General features: G+C 43.4%; 1 long non-coding RNA gene across 1 annotated transcript in view; it reads right to left on the bottom strand.

Moving 5' to 3' along the window:
* Nucleotides 1–14050: 14050 nt before the first annotated feature.
* Nucleotides 14051–22985, bottom strand: part of LOC109300873 — a 53309-nt gene continuing 44374 nt past the window's right edge. The window contains exon 4 of the long non-coding RNA XR_002098352.1: nucleotides 14051–18504. This is a non-coding gene — a long non-coding RNA (uncharacterized LOC109300873). The remainder of the gene's footprint in view (nucleotides 18505–22985) is intronic.

The raw sequence follows: 22985 nt of genomic DNA, 5'->3' as shown, positions 1-22985 counted from the left end.
AGTGCGGCGCCCAGAACTGGATGCAGTGCTCCAACTGTGGCCTGACCAATGTCGCATAGAGGGGGAGGATCACCTCCTTGGACCTGCTCGTGATGCATCTATGGATGCATGACAAGGTGTGGTTAGACTTCCTGACCGCATCCCCACATTGGCAGCCCATGTTCATCTTGGAATCAATAGTGATTCCAAGATGCTTCTCTGCCTCTGTGCTGATGAGAAGGGAGTTCCCCAGCCTGTAAGTATGCTGCTGGTTCTTCCCCCAGGTGCAACACCTTGCACTTGTTCGTATTGAAACCCATCCTGTTCTTATTCGCCCACCTCTAACCTGTCGAGATCTAGTTGTAGCCTGTCCCTCTCTTCTAGTGCTCACTTCTCCTCATATCTTAGTGTCATCTGTGAACTTGAACAAGGTGCTTTTCACCCCCTCATGCAAATCATCAATGAAGATATTGAACAGTGCGGGCCCGAGGACCGAGCCCTGGGGAACCCCACTACCCACATCTCTCCAGGTCAAAAATGACCCATTCACTAGCACTCTCTGGGTATGGCCCTCCAGCCAATTTGCAACACATCTGACTGTGTAGGAGTTCACACCACAGACGCCTAATTTTTTTAATGAGAATGGGGTGAGAGACAGTGTCAAAGGCCTTCCTAAAGTCCAGGAAGATTACGTTCACCGCAACACCTGCGTCCAAGGCTTTTGTGACCTGGTCATTGAAGGCCACCAGGTTGGTCTGACAGGACCTACCTCTAATGAACCCATGTTGATTGCCCCTAAGCATAAACTACCCTGCTGGCCCCTCACAGGTGTGCTCCTGGATAATTTTCTCAAAGAGCTTCCCCAGAACCAAGGTAAGAGTAACGGGCCTATAGTTTCCTGGGTCCTCTTTCTTTTATTTTTTGAAAATGAGGACCACATTGGCCCTTTTCCAGTCGTCAGGCATATCACCAGAATACTATGAGTGCTCATAAAGCTATGCCAGGAGTCCTGCACTGACCTGTGCCAGTTCCCTAAGCACTCTGGGATGGAGAACATCAGGACCTGCTGATTTGAACACATCTAGTCCCTCCAGAAGTTCCCTGATTAGGTCCTCACTGACCTTGGGCCTGGCTGTGCCTCCTCTGGGTCCGTCCAGAATCCCAGTGAGGGGGATATCCCTGTCCCTGCTCAGAAAAATGGAAGCAAAGAATCTGTTAAAGAGATTAGCTTTGTCATCTGGTGCTACCACCAGATTACCAAGCATGTCCTGCAGAGGCCCCACATTATTTGGCACCTTCTTTTTACCTCCTATGTATTTAAAAAAGGACTTCTTGTTATCTTTGATCCCGGTCACTAGTCCCAGTTCCATCTCTGCCTTAGCCTTCCTAATAGACCTTCTACAATCTTGAGCCAAGGAGGTATAATCCTTGGTGATGTCCCCTCCCTTCCATTGGGTGTACGCCTCCTTTTTGGCTTTGAGGCATTCATGGATGCTTTTGGTAAGCCATGGAGGCTTTTGAGCACTCTTGCCCTCTTTGATCCACGTTGGAATTGTCACCCTTTGGGCTTGGAGGATTGTCTCCTTAAGGAACAACCACTCTTCTTGGACTCCGAACTCCCCTCCTCTCTGGGACCTCAGTGCCTCCCTGACTAGTCTCCTTACCTCATTGAAATCTGCTTTTCTGAAGTCCAGGGCTTCTGCCTTGCTTTAGGCCTTTGACACCCTGAGCTGGATGATAAATTCCAGTAGGCGATGGTCGCCATCGCCCAGGTGGTCGAGCACCCACAGTCCCCTCACCAGGTCGTCGCCTGTGGCCAGGACCAGGTCCAACAAGGCATTCCCCTGGTGGGTTAGGTGGAGGTGCTGTAACTCATCTAGGAACCTATGTTAGCGGTCAGTCCTGGCTGACTGGTCTTCTCAGCAGATGTCCGGGTAGTTTAGATCACCCATGATGACCATGTCCCTTGACTTAACTGCCTCTGTGAGCTGACCTGAGAATTCCCGGTCTAGCTCTTTTCCCTGTCTTAACTGTAATGTTGTAATCATGTCTTAACTGTAATGTGTGGTAGGGGCCATAGTGAGCAACAGTTCTCAAGTCTGAGACAGAGTGATTTTGGGCATGCACTTAATGCCACTCTAAAGGGTCTATGAAGCCTAATTTTCAGGATCTGTTGCTTACAGTGCAGTAAGTGGAGAGGGTATGCTTCGCACTGGAACTCCTAGGCTTAGCATGGACAGAGTGTGGTGATAAGCCCAGGGCCAGATTAAGCCTTTAGTGGGTCCTAGGCAAACAAACTTGTGGGCCGATTTGAGACCCCTGTCTCCCCCACAGTGCTGCTGCCTGTGCAGTACGGGGCTTGGAGCCACTGCTAGGAAGCAGCCGCTGTGGTGGCAAGGCCGGCAGAGGGGAGGGGAAGGGAAAGGATGCTGACAGGGCCATTCGTGCCACCGGTGCAGAGGGAAGGACCAGAGCTCAGGGACCTAGGCACATGCCTAGTTTGCCTATGCATTAATCTGACCCTGGATAAGCCCTCAGGGATGATAGCTGGCTCTGCAAACTCCTGTATACCAGCCAGTGCTGAACAGCACTGTCTTAGCTCTGTGGTTACCCAGATGGGGTCAACCTTAAAGGTGGGCTGTCAGGAAGATTACTTTTTTTTCTCTTCATGGTGAAGTTAGGACAACCTTCAGCTTATTCCTTTAACACCTTTAACTCCAAGTGTCATGTAAATTGGATAAAGTCCGGGGGCAAAGATTGCAAATGATTACAACTAAGTGATTACATAACAACTAGAAGTCCATTTAAAACACACAATTTATGAAGGATATAAAAATGTCCCTACAACTTGGTTAGGACTCTCTATCCTACTTTTTTTGTGTGTGTGTTGTAAGATGATAGTCTTCTGCTATATTATCTTTCATTGTTTGCTTACATCAGGTGTTGCTCTCCTGCATAGAGATATATCTTGCTGATTCATTCTAAACTCCAGATAATGTGGGTCTAATTGGCTTCCACCTAGACATACAAAGGGATTTGGAGCATCTTCTCTGAGGCAGAGAGAAGTAGGGGCAGAGGCAAAAAGCCTTGGTAATAAGAGAAAATACTTTAGTGCATAAGCATTCAGTGGAATTCATTGCTGAAGGAGGTTAGTGAATCACAGATACTGTAACTAGATTCAAAGGATTGTTACCTTTTGCAAACCAAGATTTTTTAAAGTAATCTAATCTAATCTTAGACTTCAGGTTCAGAAGGGAATTTCTCCCTCACACTTGCATGCATAATTGACTTAGTGCATTATGATGTTAATTACCTGCCTCTGAAGTAGGTGATATTGGGCATTGTAAAGAGGTGCCCACTCTTCTAACATGGTAAAAAAGAATGTGAGCATTTGTTGAAGACAAAAGGTCTATTTAAAATATGATGCTTAAGCAAACAAGCAATAAATCTCCACAACAGTCAAAACAGGTGATTTGAAAATTCCATATTGTTTTTCTAAAGGGATCTGTCTGGTGAAAATTCCTCTGCAGAAAGTGAGTAATAATTTACAGGGCCATTAAAGACTTTGAAGTTTCCTTGAACTAAATCTCTTTAAAAAAACCCAAACCCACACTAAAACCTTTACCATGAATATTTCATCCAGCTACACTGTAGACCACTAGCCATCAAACAAAAACCATGCTTGCTGACCGTACCCACTAAAAAACCTTTACTCAAAGCATCTCTTTTCCTGGAGCACTGATATATTCCTTAACTTTTCAGCTATCTTCTGTTTATAACATTGCATGTTAATGAGGTAAAAGTTATGCCATGGTAATACAACCACTTTGCAAAAACCTAATTTGAGCAATAGACTGAAACAGTTATTCCCTTTGAAGCAACAGTGGCTAGATGTGGGCATTCTGGTCTAAACATATCAGAGCTTATCTTTTTAAAAAATGAATCTAGTTGTGATTATGAAAGTGGTCACCTTGGAATGGTTGGTTGGTTTTGCAGGTACTTTTAATCTTCACTGATGTAATTGTTGTCGTTTAAAATGTACATATGTTTGATATTTTTATCAATAGTTTAGTAGTGTTTTCTGTTAGCCATTTGGTTTTGATTCCTACTTCTTTGCCCTCACCCCTGAATCTTCAGTAAATAAGACGACAAAAATCAGTAGCCTCCAGCTACTGCACAAAGGATAAGCGCTGTCATCTTGTTAGATCTTATAAACAAGGTATGGACTGGTTGTTATTCCAGCTATTTTGAGGGAACAAGAATGCACACCAGGAAGATGTATATCTTATTCAGCAGCCTGTAACCACGATGTCATTGCCTACAGAATAATTTTTTCTACTTTACTTTACATTTCAAAGTGTAGACACTCAGACCTTCCAAATGTTAAAATAAATTGCTGGCTGATCCTGAATAACTTGCCAGCCTTTCTAGATGAAGCCTATAATGTTGCTGTTTAAATTGACTGTAATCTCTGTTTTTCACTGCTTTATGGTTTTCATACTTCTGTCAACATGTATATTAAAACCCAGCTATCTAGTATACTTCCAATGGTGCTTTATAATACAAGGTTCAGAGATTCATTTGTGAAGGGAGAGAATTTGTTATTTTCTATGTCTCTTACATAAAAACAATATTAGAAGGTCAAACATCCCAAATTCCTTTTAAACCCTAGGATAGAAAGCTTAAATGTATTTGAAGCTGTTTGTCGCACATGACAAAGTCATACATAAAATTTGTATCCATATTGTGTGTGTCACCAGTTAACTGTGACTGAATATCACAAGGCAGGAGAGTGTCTATAGTGACTTCACTGAACACAGTGTTTACAAGGGCAAAGTTAAAAGAATCCCTGTGCACCTAGATGCACCAGTCCATATCAGCTACAATAGTTCTCTGAAAAGTTGGCAAATATACAGCTTCTAGTTCTTTCTAGGCAGTAAAGCTTTTTGAGTGAGCAGACCCAAATGGACTCAAACTAGTCAAAGGAAAAAAAAGCTAGGTTAGCCTCAACTGCAGTGGATTAGCATCATCCTATCCTTGCCTCAGCTATGCAGGCCTTCAGAGCCAGACACCAAGGTGATAAGCATCAAGAATGCTGGGCCTTTATCTCTTTATGCCAGCTTTCTCCATTAAGCATTTACACCACCAAATTTGTATATGGTTCTTCAGTTTTGTTCCCGTTCTTTGACTGAGCTTTCACTGACATCCGTTTGATACCTGTGAAAACAGAAACCAAAGAATGAAAGAGGGAAAACAAAGGCTGGTGGCATAACAGGTCCTTCCTTGGGTATGAACTCCTCCACTGTAACAAAACAGAATAGTCAGACAAAGGAGTATTTAATATGAAACAGTCCCTTTAGAGAGTGAATAACTTAAGTCAGGTAGTGAATCAAGGTCTGACCAGAAGCTCCTTGATATAGACACTGGTAAGTGTCCCATTGTCTCCAAAGGGTTTGAGGCTGTGCCATTATTTGACTGATGACCTGGCAGACCTGTGAGAATTATCCCATATAAAAAAGATGGAAGCCTTTCTATAGTCATCAAGGTTGTGCTCCCATAAGCAGTTTTTCAGTAAACCACTACACATTTAGTGTTTTTTCACCACTCGTCTGCAATATTGTCTCAAATTATTTTATGCTACAGCAATCTTGCTAACGATGAGAAAAAAGACACCGAGATATATGGCCAATATGACATCACTATGGGTTAATCTTTTATTATTATTTCATATATTACTTCAGACTTCCATCAAAACTTAAGTGAGTATTTAACATGGAATGCACAGTTCTCAAAATAAAAGAGCAAGGAAATGATGCACCCAATAAAATTATGGTGTCCTGGGTCTCCCATTATGTGTTGCTGTAGGAAAAAAGGATAATAAGCATCTCTTCTTTCTTGTTTACTTACCTTAACTTTTTAAGGTTGGACCATTTGGGTGATACACTGTTTGTTGGAAAGATCACACAGTGAAAATGGTTAAGTTACTTTTAATTAGGAAACTGCTATACAGAACACAAAGATAGAGCCTTAAAGGTTTGAGAAGCATGTTTTTACACAGTTTTTACACCAAACAAACAAACAAACAAACAAACCAGCAGACAAAACCCTTTAGACCTTCTGGGCAGTAGGAGAAAACCTTTGTTTCTGTTGCTACATTTCTGCTGTCATTGGGTGTATCTACACACTCATTAGATCTGGGAGCACATTAGATCATGGGTAAAGTACTCACAAGTAAATGCTCCCGGGCACATGCAGGGAAATGGGAGCAGATTTGCTCCTAATAGAAGCAAACTGCTCCTGCTTCCTGGGGCCTTGCAATGAGCCCCTGCTGCCACCAGGGGGAGCTCTAGACTCCCCCTGGGTGCTAGCCCAGGGAGAACTGGGCCAGGAGACAGGGTTCCAGGGTTGGAACATTACTCCTTGCCTCCAGGGGACTGCCTGCTACTGGGGTGGGGACAATTTACCCCTGCCCTGGCAGCAGGGAGCTTCTGGTCCAGGCTCCCTAATTAAGACAGGGGACTTGGAAAGAGCTGCAGGGGAGGGGCAGGTCCCAGCCCCCTGTGCCAATCCACTGTTGGGGCAGCTAGCAACGAGCCCCCAGCTGAACAGGGATTCCCTGCCCAGACAGGGGCTCGCTACTAGCTGCCCTACCAGTGCATGGGGCAGGGGTCTGGGACCTGCTGCACCTCTGTAGCTTTTTCCAGGCCCTTTGCCTCAATCATCTAATTGGGGCACGGAGCTGGGACTGGCGCCTAACTGGGACAGTTCCTTGCCCCCACGCTGCAATTGTGGGCCAGTAGCTGGAGAGTCTGTTCCCTGCTCAGCTCCATGATTGCAGAGCTGAGTGGGGAACAGGTTCTCCAGCTCCTGCCAGCAGGGAGCTCCCAGCACCAGCTTTCATGGTCACGGGGCTGGCATTGGGAGATAAGGATCTCCCAGCCCCCCACTCCCTGCTCCCATATCATGATCTGAAAGTAGGGGACTTAGAGATCCCTGCTGCTGGGGAAGGGGGACATAGTCCCCACCTGGGATTCAGTAGCAGAGCCTGCCCCAACAGCAGGCAGTTCCTGGAGGCCGGAAGCCCCTGGTGGCTGACTGATCAGGAGCAGATTTACTACCAGTCAGGTGTCTATATGAGCACTATGGTGTAGTAAGTAATCGCAAGTAAATTTGCTACTTGCATTTGCAGGTAGCGAATTTACTCACAATTAGTGAGGTTTACTATGCCATAAGCATGTGCATGTACAGGTGCACATGCTTGCTGTGCAGTAAACTATGCTACTGCACAGTAAAGCATCTCATGTAGGTACATCCATCATGTGGTTCTTCATAACCACCTCTCTGGGTGGCTACAAAGACACAGGTGGCTACATTCCTTTGCATTGCATATCATCCCTATGTTAACCTTCAGGGGAATGTAAGAAATGGAAAAGAACACTTAGCTACCATAGAATGGAATAAACAAAACCCAGTAAATGTGTCTTTTTTTTCCGTATTCAAGAAAGAGTGCATGTGCAGGAGCATGTGGACTCCTGAAGGGGAATGTGGGAAATGGACAGTGACCTCTTAGACTTAGAACCTATATGGACCTGTGTGGCTGAAATGTGGGCTATCTTTGTTGAATTAAGCTGTAAAACTTTGGGTTCGAATTATATTTAATGAATCAAATGCCAACTAGAATCCACAGGCAGATTCTTAATAATAAGTCTACAGCTGCACATTTTACTCTGAGGGTAACTAGATGGATGATAACTGCTGACTGCCACCCTTAGCTTTTGGACTTGCAGACTTTTTCTCAACCAAGCCAGTAGCAGTTGGACCACTGGATGTAGCAGACCCAAATACAGACTGGGTTTCAGAAGTTGTCTTTAAACTGGTGAAAGATGGAGTATTAGAAATGTCACTGCTTCCATTAGACAGCCCTTCTAAAGACTTTAATCCTATATCATTACCAAATCTCAGGTGGTGTACATTGTCATAGGCTCACTGATTCCAGAAGAGCAATGCCATTTATATACATAGCTTGTTGATCTGCTCTGCTGTATGTAGACATCTTTTGAATGCCAAAACTTGTCCTAATATTCAATCTTTGCTTACAATGGCCTATACAGATACTTTCTCTTTAGATTATAACCAGGTAAAATTAGCAGGAGTAATAAGAACACTGGGGCTAAGTACAGACAGTCAAAAAGCTTGAGGCAGAATTGATTCAAGCTAGGTAGCTTCCTTTAAGTTGCATACACTGAACCAATAACCAACTGAACTGATGTTCAGGTTTCAATTGGGAAGGCAGGGGGAGGCCAGCACTGGCCCAGGCCAGTAGGTTGGGGGTGCTAGAGCATGTCTCCCACCCTGCTGACCATTGCCAGCTCAGCCGAGTGAAGTCATCCCTGATTAGCTCCCCAGCACATGCCCCCAACCCCACACTGTCTCCTTACAGGGGGTTGAGGAGCCCCCTGTCCAGGTGCTGACCCACCTTGGAGTAACCTTTTCTCGGCAGGGTTTCCCCCAGCCTGGGGTCACTTAGCCCAGTGCAGCCCTGGGGAGCTGAAGAAAATTTCACAGATTCACAGGAGTTTTGGGCTGGAAGGGACCTTGTGAGATCATCAGGTCCAGGCCCCCTGCTCTGAGCAGGAAAGATTACTGGGGTCAAATAACTCCAGCAAGATGTGTGCGCAGTCTCCTTTTGAAGATCTCCAGGGTAGGTGCCTCCACCACTCTTCCTGGGAGTCTGTTCCAGAGTCTGGTCACATGAACCGTGAAAAAGTTTTTCCTTATATTCAGTCTGAAACCTTCTTCTCGGACAGGGGTTGGCAACATTTTTGGGCAGTGTGCCAAAAACACCTGCCACCTCAATTTGTAAGATATGGCATGCCAAGGGCAGACAGAGGAGGAGCTGCAAGGGGCCTGATCCTTGTGGCATTGCAACCCTGGCCCCTTCTGTGCCGTCTGCCCCAAGGCATGCGTGCCAAGCAAAATGCCTTCACGTGCCACACTTTGGCACCCATGCCAGGGGGTACCTACTCCTATTCTAGGAGTTTATGACCATTGCTTCTCATTTTCCCCTGAGGCGCTTTGGTGAATAGTTGTCTGCCTAACCCCTGATGCTCTCCCCTGATATATTTATAAGCTGGCACCAAATCCCTGCAAAGTATTATCTTTTCTAGGCTGAACAGTCCCATATCTGTCAGCCTTTCTTCATATGGCTTGCTCTTTAGGCCTCAAATCATATGAGTGGCTCTTCTCTGGACTTTCTCAACCTTCTCCATTTCTCCCCTGCCCCCTTCCCAGCTGCTGGCTGCTTTATCTGCAGCCACAGGGGGGAGGGAAAAGAAGTCTTCTGGCCTGGGTGCCTGCCTCTGCAGCCCAGCATGGGGGCGCATGTGAACCCCTGCTTTGGGGGCTTCCCCCCACTCCAGCCCATGGTTCCTCAGCCCAGGGCAGCCCCAGGGAGATGAGGGGAAGTCTTGCCCTCTTGCTGCCCCACAGCTGCTGCCTCAGCCACTGCAAATCTGAGGGATAGCAGCCTCGGGGAACAGACAGGAATTCTCCTATTCCCCTGCAGCTGCTTGCCTTAGACTCATAGTGGCTAAGGCAAGCAGCTGTGGGGTTTGGGAGGGGAAGAATTTCCCTCAGGTCCCTGGGGATGGGGGACCCTGGGCTGGGGTGGGGGAAGCCCCCCAAAGCAGGGGTCCCCAGTGCCCGCCTACTGGGCTGCTTGAGCAGGCACTCAGCCAGAAGGACTTCTTTTCTCTCCCTCCTGTGGCAGCAGCTGAAGCAATCTGCAGCTGGGAAGGGGGAGGACAGGGGAATTCCCCTCAGTTCCTTGGGGCTGCCCTGGGCTAGGGGAGCCTGGGCCAGGGTGGAGGAAGCTCCCTAAGGCAGGGCATCCCTGGTACCCACACCCTGGGTGGCCTTGGGAACTCCCTCCCCCACTCCCTCCTGTGGCAGCAGCCAAGTCAATCAGCTGTGTCGGAGAAGGGGAGGCAAGGAATTCCTCCAGCTCCCTGGGACTGCCAGGAAGCAGGCTAGGGAGCAAAGGAGTTGGGAAGTGTCTCCTCCACTGGAGAAGATTGCAGAGCCCTGGGCTGCAAAGCTCCTGGGATGCTAGGGACTTGAATCAGGAAGGGGTCTGGGACAGAAGGTCCACAAACTGGTTTGATCTAAATCAGTTAATAGGGCTGTGCAAAACGGCACTGTTCCATTTTGACTTGAGTTTCAATGTTGTGATGGAACAGCATTTCATTTTGAATTTTGTTTCAATTCGAAACTGCTGTTCTGTTTCGTTTTGTTGAAACAGTTTTGCTGTTTCGACATTTTGCCCATAGGCTATAATGGTGAAGCTCACAACAGCCTATAACTTTGTCATTTCTGGCCTGAATTGGTAGAAGCTTGCAGGAATGGTAGCCCCTTCTGAGAGCAGGAAGCCTGCCAAGTTTCAAGGAGATAGGTGCAGGGGTTTCAGGGAAACTGCACCTCAAAGTCTTGGAAGCAAAAAACTCATGTCATGTGTACACCACAGCGGGGTTAAAACTGCAGGCATGCTAGCCCCTGCTGAATCCACAAAGCCTGCCAAGTTTCAAGGAGATAGGTGCAGGGCCCCAGAACATAGATGCCCCTGCATCTCTGGCGCTGACAGGCAAAACTTGTGATGTGGGGGGCTGACACTGTGTGTGTGTTAAGGTGCACCCTCACTCAACTGACACCAAGGCAGAAAGCAGGGCAGTCCAAACAATGCTGCCTTTTATGCAGTTTTTCCATCCCGTCCCTAGAGCACTGGGATTGGAAGGGACCTCAGGAAAGGATGACAGTCACTGGCCAGCTACACAGTCAATAATGAGAGCTCTTCTTCTCCCCCCTTTCCCCCCTCTCTCCTTACTTTAGTTTCTGTTTCCCTACAGGCAAGCCCAGCCTGAGCTTCAAAACTCGAAACGTTTTGAAAATTTCGAAACATTTTGACTTGCCTCGTTTCATTTCGAGGCTGTTTTGAAGCTCTCTGTTTCATTTTGATTTTGCTGTTTCGAGCTCAAAATGAGTCAAAACAGCATCAGAACAAAACTGCTGGCAAAATTTCGCACAGCCCTATCAGTTAAGTCTGATACTACATCCATCCAAGTTTATTTTGAAAGTGGTTTAAATGCACTGAACTTCTGTTCTGTTACAGGGTTAAACCACTGATCACTTACAGTGCAAATAGAAGTGCAGCTCCCAGCTGTAACTCAGAACAATTTCTGCAAAGCGTTCTGCGTTACAACATTACCCCACACCAAACAGATGTTCACTGTTGGTTCCAGGGAGTGGGGAATCTAACTGTGGCTGGAAGCCTGAAGCCAGGTTCCCACAGCAATGATCAGTGCTCCCTATTGTCAGAATGGACGGGGAGAGGGAGGGAGAGGAGGCAGTGGAGGGAGGTAATTCTTGGTGCTCCTCACCTGGTGCTGAACAGTGGGTTGGGTGAATTGGAGACCCCCCCCACCTCAGAGAGGCTGCAATATACCTTCCCCATCCTCTGGGGGGGCTGGAAATCCCTAGACTGAACTCCCTCTGCTTCCTTTCCCCCCCTTTCATTCTGAAAACAGCAATAGTCTGGGAGCTCTACAGACACAAGTTACAAAAGACACTACCTTTTGTAACACCTTTATCTGATGCCTCATGCAATGAGAGGTCAGATTTTCACCCAATCAGCCATTTTTGAAGCTGTTTGCAACTGTGCACTTGTGTTTGGTCTCAGCAATAAACTCCTTTCTGTGGCCAGATCAGGCAAAAACTGGCACTTCTGTTTTCACCCCTAAACTGGTTTATGTGTAACTTCTATCCCTAGCCCAAGACTTTTTGTACAGTCACCAGTTTAATCAAAACTATTCTGTAATCTCTTCAGACCAGTCTAAATGTATGTAGACAGTTATTGTTTATAGCTTAGCACTTTGGGAACCTTAGCTTAGGGCCTGTTTGCCAGAGACATTTTGTAAAACTGTGATGAGTAATTCATAGACAGATTTTTTTCTTGATTAAGAATTATACTTTCACATGTCTTTAAGAATCTGGACATATTTGTAAAATAGAGATTGTAGTAGAACAGTGTTGTGAGGATAAATATATTAATTAAATGCATCAATTAATTTAATTTACATAATTGAAATCTACAAATGTTAGGTAACAGGAGCAAGCCTCAGTTAGCTCCTTGTGGGGAGGGTCTGGTTTCTTTAAATAGCCTCTTTTTTGATAGAGTTGGAGTGTTGTAAATGTGATAATGCAGGAAATGTATGAATTGAGGAAGGGCATCTGAGGTCCAAAAGCGTGCCCAACAGTTCTCCCAACTAGATTTGGTCCAATAAAAAATATCGTATCTTCTTTGGCTAAAAGAAAAAAAATCCTTTACATTTACTTGAGGCAATTAAACATTAATAAAAGCAAAATTTATATCCGAAATGTAAAATGGAGCAGAGATCAAATTATGTTCCAAAAAATAAAATAAAATATCATTTAGAGTCTGTTTCTCAGACAAAATTATCAGAACTGCTTCTTTGTCTGATATCTTTCTTCTGAGTGGGTAACTTGACCAGTGTAAAACAGTGCTCTGACTTCCTATATTTATCACATCAAAGGACTTCGATTAAGAAGACAAATAATTAAATGACCCAGAACACAGGTAAATGATACTTTTAGGATCAAAGGGATTTCCTATAAATACTTTGTGGTTTTCAGTTTACCAGTTAGAGGATTGTCCATTGCTGGCAATAGTTGTATAGTGTAGTAATTGTTGGCAGTTAATTCAAGTGAGCATTCTTGAAACAGGACCTTCTTGTTTGTGTTCATCATTTGAGACTATATAAATTGCTAATTGTTTGGGGAAAGTATAAAGATAGAGACAGGACTCTGTCATATCTCCATTTCTATAGCTTGCCTACCTACTGACGCACCGTCGGCAATCCCTCGTGGTCGAGGATGATCAGTATGTACTGTCACACTGGGGTTATAAAACACATTTAAAATTAAATGGAAAGTTGACAATATACTGTTTCCAAGACTGGAAGGGGTATTTGGCTGAGAGCTTGCTGAACAGGAAAATAGCCCAGAATAGCTTTTTGGCAGTAGTTCTTCATATAGACGGTCTTATTCAGTGCTAAGAGTACCTTTTTTAGTCCATTTTGAAGTGGATTAACTATAAGCCATAAAAAGGCACTCATAGAGGTGGGATAAAAATATCCATTGTGTGAAGAGACACAAATTCACACTTTGATTTGTACTGACTGAGATTTCCTTTGTAGAAGAGCCCTGAGTATCTCATGTGGAGTTATGCTACAGTAACCATATTTTTTTCAGAGAAAGGGATGTGCCTGTCATTGCATAACTCTACTCCTGCTCAACCCAATCTGCTTGCAGTCATTCCTCACTTTCCTTTTGGAAAATAAGAAGTGTTTGATTCTGTTGCACTTGGTAATTCCCTAGATATCAAAGGCATCTGACTCTTGGGGTATTTTATGGATGTGTCAAATTAGCCATTGGTTTGGCTTTGGGAATTCACATGAGAGAGAAATAGAAACAGTATCTATGTTAGGAAGTAGTTTGACTCCTTCAAGCTTCTCTCAAATTGACAGCTAAGGGTTGTACTTCCTACTTCAAATTATTCTGAGGAAGCAGACAAGGCTCAAAAGAACAGTTATCTTGCCACCTGTACTGGCTGTGAGAATAAAAAAGATTATCAGAGAATAGCAAGCTATCTCCTGCTGCAAGATAACAGATGTATGGTACAGGAAAAGGGTGCAAAGGGAATAAGAGGAGGAGTGAAAAATATAAGAATCAAACCAAAACGAGAATGAAGCAGGAGAGATAGGAAAGTAACCTTATAAAAGAAAGATTTATAGAAGTGTTATTCAATAGAAGAAAAAAAAAGATGCTCACTTGTTCTAGACACAATTGTGTAAATTGATGCAGTGCTCCTGAAAATCAGTGATGCTACATTGTTGTACATCTGTTGAGAATCAAAACCTGAATGTTATGTGGTGTCACAAATTGGGCGGGGGGGTGGAGAAAAACTTACGAAAAGAAGTAAAAGGCTACCGTGACAGTCTGACAAATTTTTGCATAATTTATTAAATAGCTTTCATTATAGACAAATATTCAGGTAGTGGAGTGAAGGAAAATCTTGTATCAGTGTCTTATAAATACATATTTTAACATATGTGCTTTATATTGCTGTTACATTATGTTTTTAGAAGGGATTTAAATACATTACGGTGCATAATAATTAGTTTAGTTTAGTGTGTTAGGTACTGATCACAATTCCATATTTTCTACATCAGGCAATATAATTTCTCCATATAATTTCTCAATTAGTTAATTATAGTTATACTTTTCTTAGATAATGATATCTTTTTCTGTCACTTCCAGTTAATAAATTACTTAAACTTAAGCAAGAGAACAATGGAGGAGCAAGAATGGGAAAAAGCCAGCTTATGCAGAAATTGTTAATTTTAGTCGTTTGGGTAGAATTGAAGAGCAACAACTGTTAAATCTTGAAAAGCAATACTTTTACCTGGAAAACATTTGTGCTTTGAATACAGTAATCCTTTTCTGGAGCCACTTTCTTGGAATGTTTTACACAAAATGGTTGACATTTACCTTGGAAGGGGAGGCCTCTTCACAGAACATAAAAGCCAGTTCCCTAATGCATACAATAGGAATGGACAAATGGGTTTTGAGGTATCAAATGGGTGTTGAAGTCTCATACCTGAAATCAGTAGAATGGCAAGACAAGAATTTCCTTATGGGTGATTTGTGTGGTATGGAATTCTTTGCTTTAGGCCTTTTGCAGCTGGATGAATTTAGTCATGTGTGATAAAATAACTGTGAGGCTACTGGCAATTGGAGAAGAAATATATAATAATGTCACAAGACAGATGGAGGAGAATTCAGAACTCATTAGAGTTAAAGCTCTATTGTCTCATTAAAGAGCATAATAAAGGATTACCATCATAATAACTTAGAACTGTGGTTAATAATAGAACTGAACATAGAACTTTAATCTGCATCTCATTAATAACATTTACTTTCTCTTTACTGTACTATTGTATGCTTCATTGTTTCCTGTATCTCTTCATATTCAGGCGATTAATTAGTGGATGACTGCATGACACTTTTAATGTTCCAGGTGCTTTTATAACTGGAAAGTATTAACATAATATGGTAATAACATGGGATGCAGTTGTATTCCTTGCAGTAACATCTACCTATATTTCCTTGGAACAACCAGGCCTCATCTGTACAGGAAAGTTGTGCTGGTTTAACTTCAGTTTTGACACCTAAACAAACCCTAGGAGGACACTTACTTTCATATAAAAATGCCTTTTTTTGGTTTAGCTTATACACTGTGAATTTAAGTTAACCCAAAAGATCCACTCTTGCATCTGTGTAAGGCATCCATTCGGGAGTTTGATGTGGTTCAACTAGTATCAATTTAAATTCAAATGCTTGATAATGCTGGTATAATTTTCCTATGCAGATTTGTCCTTGGTCTGTTAAATAGTTTCTGTTGATTCATTGGTTCATCATCACGCTGTTGGTTATAAGTGAGGTAGAAGTGGTTCTCTTGCGGGTGGAGAGGAGCGTAAAGTGGAAAGATCAAACAATTTGAAGGGAGGAGCTCTAGGAGCAGCTAAATGTGCAGAGTGAGTTTGCTGAACTTTCCTACCTTACTGGGGTCACTTGCCACGTGCCAGAATGCATGTGGTATGGGCGTTTCCTGGGGACAATTAGCAGCGGCACACCCCTTCTGATTCATTGGCTCATCACCCTATTGGTTATAAGTAAGGTAGAAGTGACTCTCTTGGAGGTGGGGGAAGGATAAAGTGGGAAGGCCAAACAATTTAAAGGGAGGAGCTCTAGGGGCAGCTCAGTGTCCCCGGGGAGCCAAATGTCCGTGCACGTTTGGACGTGGCCCAGGGCAGAAAATGAGTGTATAGCTGCCAAACCATACTCCAAGCTTTGAAAACTAGGCCGTAAATCTTCATAAAGCCATGCTTCATTTAAGGGACAAACCCACCAGCAGAAAAAGTATGTTTTCAGATACCATTTGCACGAGATACTGAATGAAACAACTATGCTGACAAAAGCACATTTATGCCTATATAAGCCTTGTTTACATTACAGCTTTTGTTATCATAGAAATGTTGCACCAAAACCATACCCAACTAATCTTATACCAGGCAAAAATTTATAGTATAACTCCAGTCTTGGTTAATGTCTCATCTTGGGCTTTCAATTTCCAGGCTAGAAGCCAAATGATTAATGCTTAGATTAGGGGGTTTCATGGAGTAGCACTTCTCTTTGAGTTTCAGCAATGCTGCTGGGCTGAGAAGAGACAGGGCAGGCAGGGTTTCTTGGAAAGTCTATCCTTCTGTCTCTCCTCTTACTGATTCTTGACCCCCATTAAAGGGGAACCAACAAGGTGGGAGGGGAGAGTCTGGTCACATCAGGAGATCAAGCTAATGCTGAGGAGAAACCAGTATGCAGCTAGTGGAGGCAACAAGTGATAAGGCTGTGGCTTTCTAGGATGGCTTGGGAGGAAAGCATAAAACAATGCTAGTTGACACGAAAACTAAGAGAGGCCTCCGGAGGGAGGTGGAGGGAAAGGATAGATGTGGCAGGGAAGAGCTAGTCATTTTCCCTTACCTCCAGTCCCTCATTAAAGACAGGGATGATTATACGTGAAAGCAGGGGTGTCAAACTTACCTTATGCCCCGGACCATAGCTAGACAAGAGGGTAGGTGGTAAAGCCAGCGGCAGAGCAAGCGGTAGCTCTGGTGGTGTGGTAAGAGGTTGCAGGCCAAGTAGCTAGTTGCTACAGCAGAGGTGGCAAAAGCAGCAGTAGTTGTGGGCCAGGTAGCTGAAAGTTTAAGTGGGACTGTGTTGACAGCCCTTACTCACCCAGCTGCTGATGAGTCCAACAGGGCCCCAAGGTCCCAGATTCTGCCACAGGCCCCACATCCTGCTAGCCCTGCACCCAAATTCCCTGGTCAACCAGTAACCTGGCAGGCCAGATCCAGCCCCCAAGCTATATGCTTGATATTCATGGTCTAAGGGTCAAAGAATAACATTAACAGATTTTGAAAGGAACCTGTCCAGTTCCCTTCAGCTAGAAAGAAGTGGTGAGAAGAAGGTCAGGAGCTAAAGCAGGAATTTGGGACAACCTCAGTCATTTGACAGGAATAAGCTATTCCCCTCACTTCCTTGGAAGACATTGACAGTATTATGCTTAGATACTGTTTAGGCTTATGTAATAATTTAAATTCAGGGATGCAGTGAATCCAGTGTCCTCATAACTTTGTGTTGGATACTGTAATATATTTAAAGATGTGAACAGTTGATAAAAGGCTGGATACCTATAACTTCAACTCTGCATGTGTAAATTAGAACTTCCTTTTACTGGATGTGAATTCAGTTTGTAACATATTAGAGTTGAAGTATATTACTGTGCAGCTGAGGGAATTAGTAACATAATAAAGAATTATGTACCTATTAACCTGGTTGATAGTGATCAGAAGATATTGATGTAAAAATGTTCTTTATTGGCCAATGTGTGCATTCCAGTTTGTGCTGTAACAGTTGACATATCTGGCTATCTTATTGACAATCTCAGCATAAGGCCAACCTGCCCTGCCAGAGATGGTCTTTCCAGTGCAGGGTTATGACCCACATTAGCAAGTTATCTTAGTAAGTGAGTAGCTACATTGTTGCATCAAGTTACACATGCTCTATGGATAAATGAAGAGTTCATACTCAAGGCCTGTCAGATGAGCATCTTTCACAAGCAACCAATCAGCTACTCAGCTTTTCAGGGGTCAGATTTAAACTTGCCAGTTGTTAGAAGTCAAAAAAAAATACTTATTTAAAGTTGCCACTGAACTAATGAGAAGTTTTGGAAAATGATTTTCCTATTCCTTTTCAGTCAGCTTCAGTTCTTTCTTATAATTAACATAAATTAAATATCTAATTTCTGCAGTGATGCTGTACAAAGCTTCATTACAGAAATGTTATTATCCTGCTCTTTCTGTGGCTATTATGGACATAACAACTAACACATTATTATGAAATATTCTCTAAGCATAATAGGTACAGAGAGTGAAATCCTGCGAAGGACCAAACTGTAACTCCTGCAGTTAAAGTTTTCTGCCATCAGTTACTGGAGCAGATGTGCTCCTTTAAAGGCTCTGATACTTTTATTAAGGCTGAGAAGTGGGGTTGTAAAAAGGTGCTGAAGCTGCTTCATAGGACATGGTTCATTAACTGTTACTGTCATGTCTGGATTCCATCTGATCAATGAGCAGCTCCTTCCTTTCTGTCACATCCTTCATTTCACCACTGCCAGGTGACCAGCTTCCACATCAACCTTTATCAGCTGTGTATCTAGCAACTGGTGTGAAAAGTACTTCTCATCCTAAATCACTTCAGTCACACTTGCATGATTTTTTCTCTTGTCCACCTTTCTCCTTTTCCTCTTTTCTTCCTGTGAGCAGTGTTCTGTGTCTGGAAAGAAAAGGAATAACATTAATACAAAGCATTGGGGTATGTTCTTGTGATTATTTTTAAGAGTTGGTTATGTAAAACATTTTCCTTTTAAGGAAACTTTTTGTTAATAAGATTCTGATATCTAAAAAAATAGAAAATGTAAAAGGCTGATGAAGCACTCAGCATCCTGTTGGATCCACTTTGCTGTCGTGGGGTGAAGAAGTAATGTTTTAACTGCCACTCACATCAGCAAACAGCCTAAGTGATAATATAGTGTCCATCTGTAAATTTCCTTATTAGAATTAACAGCATAAAAAGCACCATTATCTCCAAGGGTAATGGAAAGTAATATTAGTGGGAAGATGAATATATGAAATAAAGGCTTTGGTTGACTTTAATACAGATTGTCTGTAAATTACCTAATGGCAGTTTGGTGTCATGTGTAAAATGGCCAGTATATTGCAGCATCTTTGTGGTTAATGATAAATAATTTGACATAGATGCTGAAATTACTTTTATCACTAATAGATTCCTTTGCAAAGCCTTAGAATATGACTTGAAATTCTAAGGTTTTGTATAACCCAGAACATTCTAATTGTAATCTCCCATGTCTTTCCACCAGACGTTATGCGTGCGACTTCTGCTTGAGCCTTGCTGTGGCTTCTTTGGGATGAATGGGCCAGTTTCCGAGTGACTTTGGGGTGGTACACTGGGTGTCTTGTCTGCCATGTCTTTGATGATCGGTTATTTCAATTGGGAGGATAATGTTTTGGTCCTGACTCCCCTGATGCTTCCCCCGGGTCGCTCCCTTCTTGGCTTTTTTGTGGGGCTCCACCTCCCCTACACCCCACCTACCGCCAACCATGATGGAACCATTCGTTGTAGAGGATGGTGCTCTGGGTTGACCATGCTCGGGTCCCCCAGGTCTGATGGCTGTAGTGACGCCGCCTTTCATCATGGACGTCTTTAGTGACCCTCTCTCTTCGTCTATATAGCGTCCGTGTTTGGGACCGCCCTATTCTCAGGTGCCTTGTTCCTCTTTTGGGTTTGGCTTTGGCTGTCTGTCAGCTGCAGCTGACCTGCCATGCTGCTGGGTCCTACTAGGTTCCAGTCTTCATCAGAGGTTGAGGCTGTCCACAGTGGCTCAGTGGACAGCACCTCCGATCTAGGCTGCCTATGAAGTCCTGGAGTGAAGTCCTGCCTATGAAGTCCCGCCGCCTCCCGGCTTCATGAGGTAAAGCCTTTTTCACACTAATCTACAAATCTAAATAATAAAGTGCATATTTTAAATCCAAGAAATAATTATAAATTATCTGCTAATCTTTGAGTGTTTTCTAGGGTGAATAATCTACTATAATATCTGTGGAACAGTTGACAAAAGTGATAAAAATCTGCCTTGCAATTAAAAGGTTCTCTATTTCAGATCTGCTGACAAGAATTCTCCATCCTCCCCTGCAAAAGATACTAAAAAGTTTTCTCTTTCTTTAAAATAAAAATGTATGTTGTTAAAACAGTAATCTGATTAGCATGTTGGGTGGTTGGAAGATTGAATAAACTGCTGAAGTCAGCTATAGAAGTTAGAAGTTAAATTAAATAAAGAAGAACCTAGAAACATGAAATTAACATAATAAGATATAAGTTTAATGCTATTCACCAGGCACATCTATACATTCATTAATGCTCAGTGCCTACTGCACATTAAAGTTAGTACTTATACAATCACGTACTAAATAAGTGCACTGTAGGCTGCCATACTGCGCATTAGTGCATGCTTGTTGTGTAATGCTTAATGCGCAGTAGACTAATACTACTGCGCATTAGCATATTAGCACCATTTATACTGTGCATGCTAATGCGCAGTAGAATTAGTCTGCTGTACATTAAGCATCTTGTAGATGCACCCACTGAGTTTAGAAGGGCAAGCCTTGATGTGTCATATGGTTGCCTTCTCTTGGTTCTTAATGTTGGGAACGTCATCAGAATCCTTCATTTAATCTCCCAGATGTCTGATTAAATTATATTCAGTAAAAAATGTGAAAACTAATAGATTATTGAAATAACCAGTCCTTATAAAATTTTCTCTTATTTTGTGAACATATTTTTTTTTCCTACCTGGAAGCATCATGGTTTTTATAAAGCCATCTAAATTCTTCAGCAATCCATCTGGTATGAAATCTTACTATTTAAAAAAAAAGTATATACTTTTATTTGACTTGTTTCCTTCTTCCCCACCCCCTTATCTTAGGTGAATTTATTAGCCTCCCCACCTTTAATATCTGTGTCAACCAAATAAGGACCTGTTCAATTTTCTCTATAAATATGATATTTAGTTACTGTCTAAGGAAGGCAAGATTTAAATATACTTATAGCTCCAAGTTTTTATACAAACCTTGCAAATTTTCAATTTCCAGTGTTAATTCACTACTTCTGTTCTGTTTCTCTTATCTTCTGGGAAGCTAGGCTAATTAATTTCTCTGTTACTGTTTTATACACATCTCCAGCTGAGTTTTATAGATAGTTGAGATTTACTAGTAATATCAAAATATATCTTAGTTTCTGTTTTGGTAATATCCAAACATTAGAATCCTTCATTAAAGAGTTTTTCAGTTTCTATAGGATTCTCATTATTGACTTTACATTTTGTTACAACCATTGCATAGACTGCTAAAAGGTATCAGATATAAGCTTTGAGATTATCATGTCAATGTGAATGAAGTTAGTAATTTATAGGGTTAGGAAAAAGAGGCATATTGAGGGCAGGACAGCAATGTGAGGGGAGCTGGTACCTCCAAGGGTTATGAAGCTCAGCTTGATTTATGTATTTCATTGACTTTATTTAACTTTCTGCTTTTGCATCTCCAGTTCCTATTCCCCTTTCTCTATTATTGCCCAGTTCCTTCTATTATCAGGAGCCCGGGTGCTAAATAACCTATTTTCCATTTAACAAAATACTTTAATTGTTATAGGTCAGAGGTGAGCAAAATAAAGCCTGTGGGACAGATCTGGCCCATCAAGTGATTCTATCTGGTCCGTTGAAGGTCCCTTGGCCTCACGTGACCAAGGCAATGGGGGGGGCAGCCCAGGCTGTGGCACATGCAGCCAGTCCTGCCACCCCGGATGCAGAGGTGCTACCTGGCATGGAGCATAGCCCATCCTATCCCCATGTATGGCTCTTGGCCACACCAGTAGCTCTAGCATGCGGGGCCAAGTGTAGCACCAGCTCCTGTCACAGGGACATGCGGGGAGCGGACCACAGTTCTGCCCTAGGCCCCGGTCCTACACTTGTACTGCCCCACAATCCTAGTCCTAGACCCAGCCCTGCCTCTCTGTTCTGCTCCCAGATACTAATCCCTTCCTGCCCATGACCCCATCCCATCTGCCTGGCTGAGTGCACCCTGTTCATGGGGGTCCTGAGCCAGTCTACATGGAGACCCTGCTCACCTGCTCTGTCCCAGAGGTGGGTGCAGGATGGATGGGCCTGAGGCTGGATAGGAGCAATTGGCATCAGTTGCAATTACCCCTCTCCTCCCACACTGTGCTGGGTGGTGTAAGCAGCTGTGATGGGAAGGGCTGAGGCTGAGTCAGCACCACCCCCCAGTCATCAACAGCTCACCAAAATTCCATTAGCCCTCCAGCCCAAATAATTACCCACCCCTGTTATAAGCCATGAAAAAGATACTATCTTTTATATTTAGAATAAAGTACTAAGCCATAATCTAATTTTATTTTTTCTGTATCTGAATCACTACTGCTTTCAAATTTGTGTGGTTGTCTTGGTGATGAATCTTTGGGTTGTTCTTCCTTTTTCAATTAACTGATAATAATAAAATATCTTGAGTGTCTACCTAATCCAGTCCTTAAAATTTCCAAGGATGAAGTTGCCACAATTTCTCTAGGTAGCCTATTCCAATGCTTGACCACCCTCAGTATCAGAAAGTTCATCCTAATATTCAACCTAAATTTCGTCTGCTGCAGTTTGAAGCCATCGCTCCTAGTCCTATCCCTTAAAGCTTCAGAGAAAAACCCATCTCTGTCTTCTTTGTAGACCACAGGTGGGCAAAATCTGGCCCATGGGCCAAATCTGGCCCACTAGGCAATTGCATCCGGCTTGTGGGTGGATGCCTACCAATTCACCATTTCTGGCCTGGCCCTGGGCTGCCCCTACTGTGTTCACATAGGGCTGTGCTGCATTTACTCCTGCAGGGGGAGCACATGGTGTGCTCCCACCTTTGCCCGTCAGATGGCCCTGACCCCAGTCCCACAAGTGGGGAGGTGAAGGTGGGTGGGAGAAGAGTGGCATCAGCAGGCAGGGGAAGTGTTGGTGGTGGTGGCAGCTAGGGAAGTGGCGATGGCAGTGGGTGGGGATATGAGGGGGCAGTGGGCAGGTGAGAAAGTAGGCAAGTGGCAGGGGAAGGGGGGCAGCAGTGGGTGGGGAAGTGGTGGCGGTGGGGGATGGGATTGGTGGTGGTTGGCAGTGGGAGTGGTGGTGATGGTGGTGA

Source organism: Gavialis gangeticus, unplaced genomic scaffold (genome assembly GCF_001723915.1).
Source record: "Gavialis gangeticus isolate Ggan-Ray unplaced genomic scaffold, GavGan_comp1, whole genome shotgun sequence".
Classification (NCBI taxonomy): Eukaryota; Metazoa; Chordata; order Crocodylia; family Gavialidae; genus Gavialis; species Gavialis gangeticus.
This window is presented reverse-complemented; position numbering and strand designations above follow the sequence as displayed.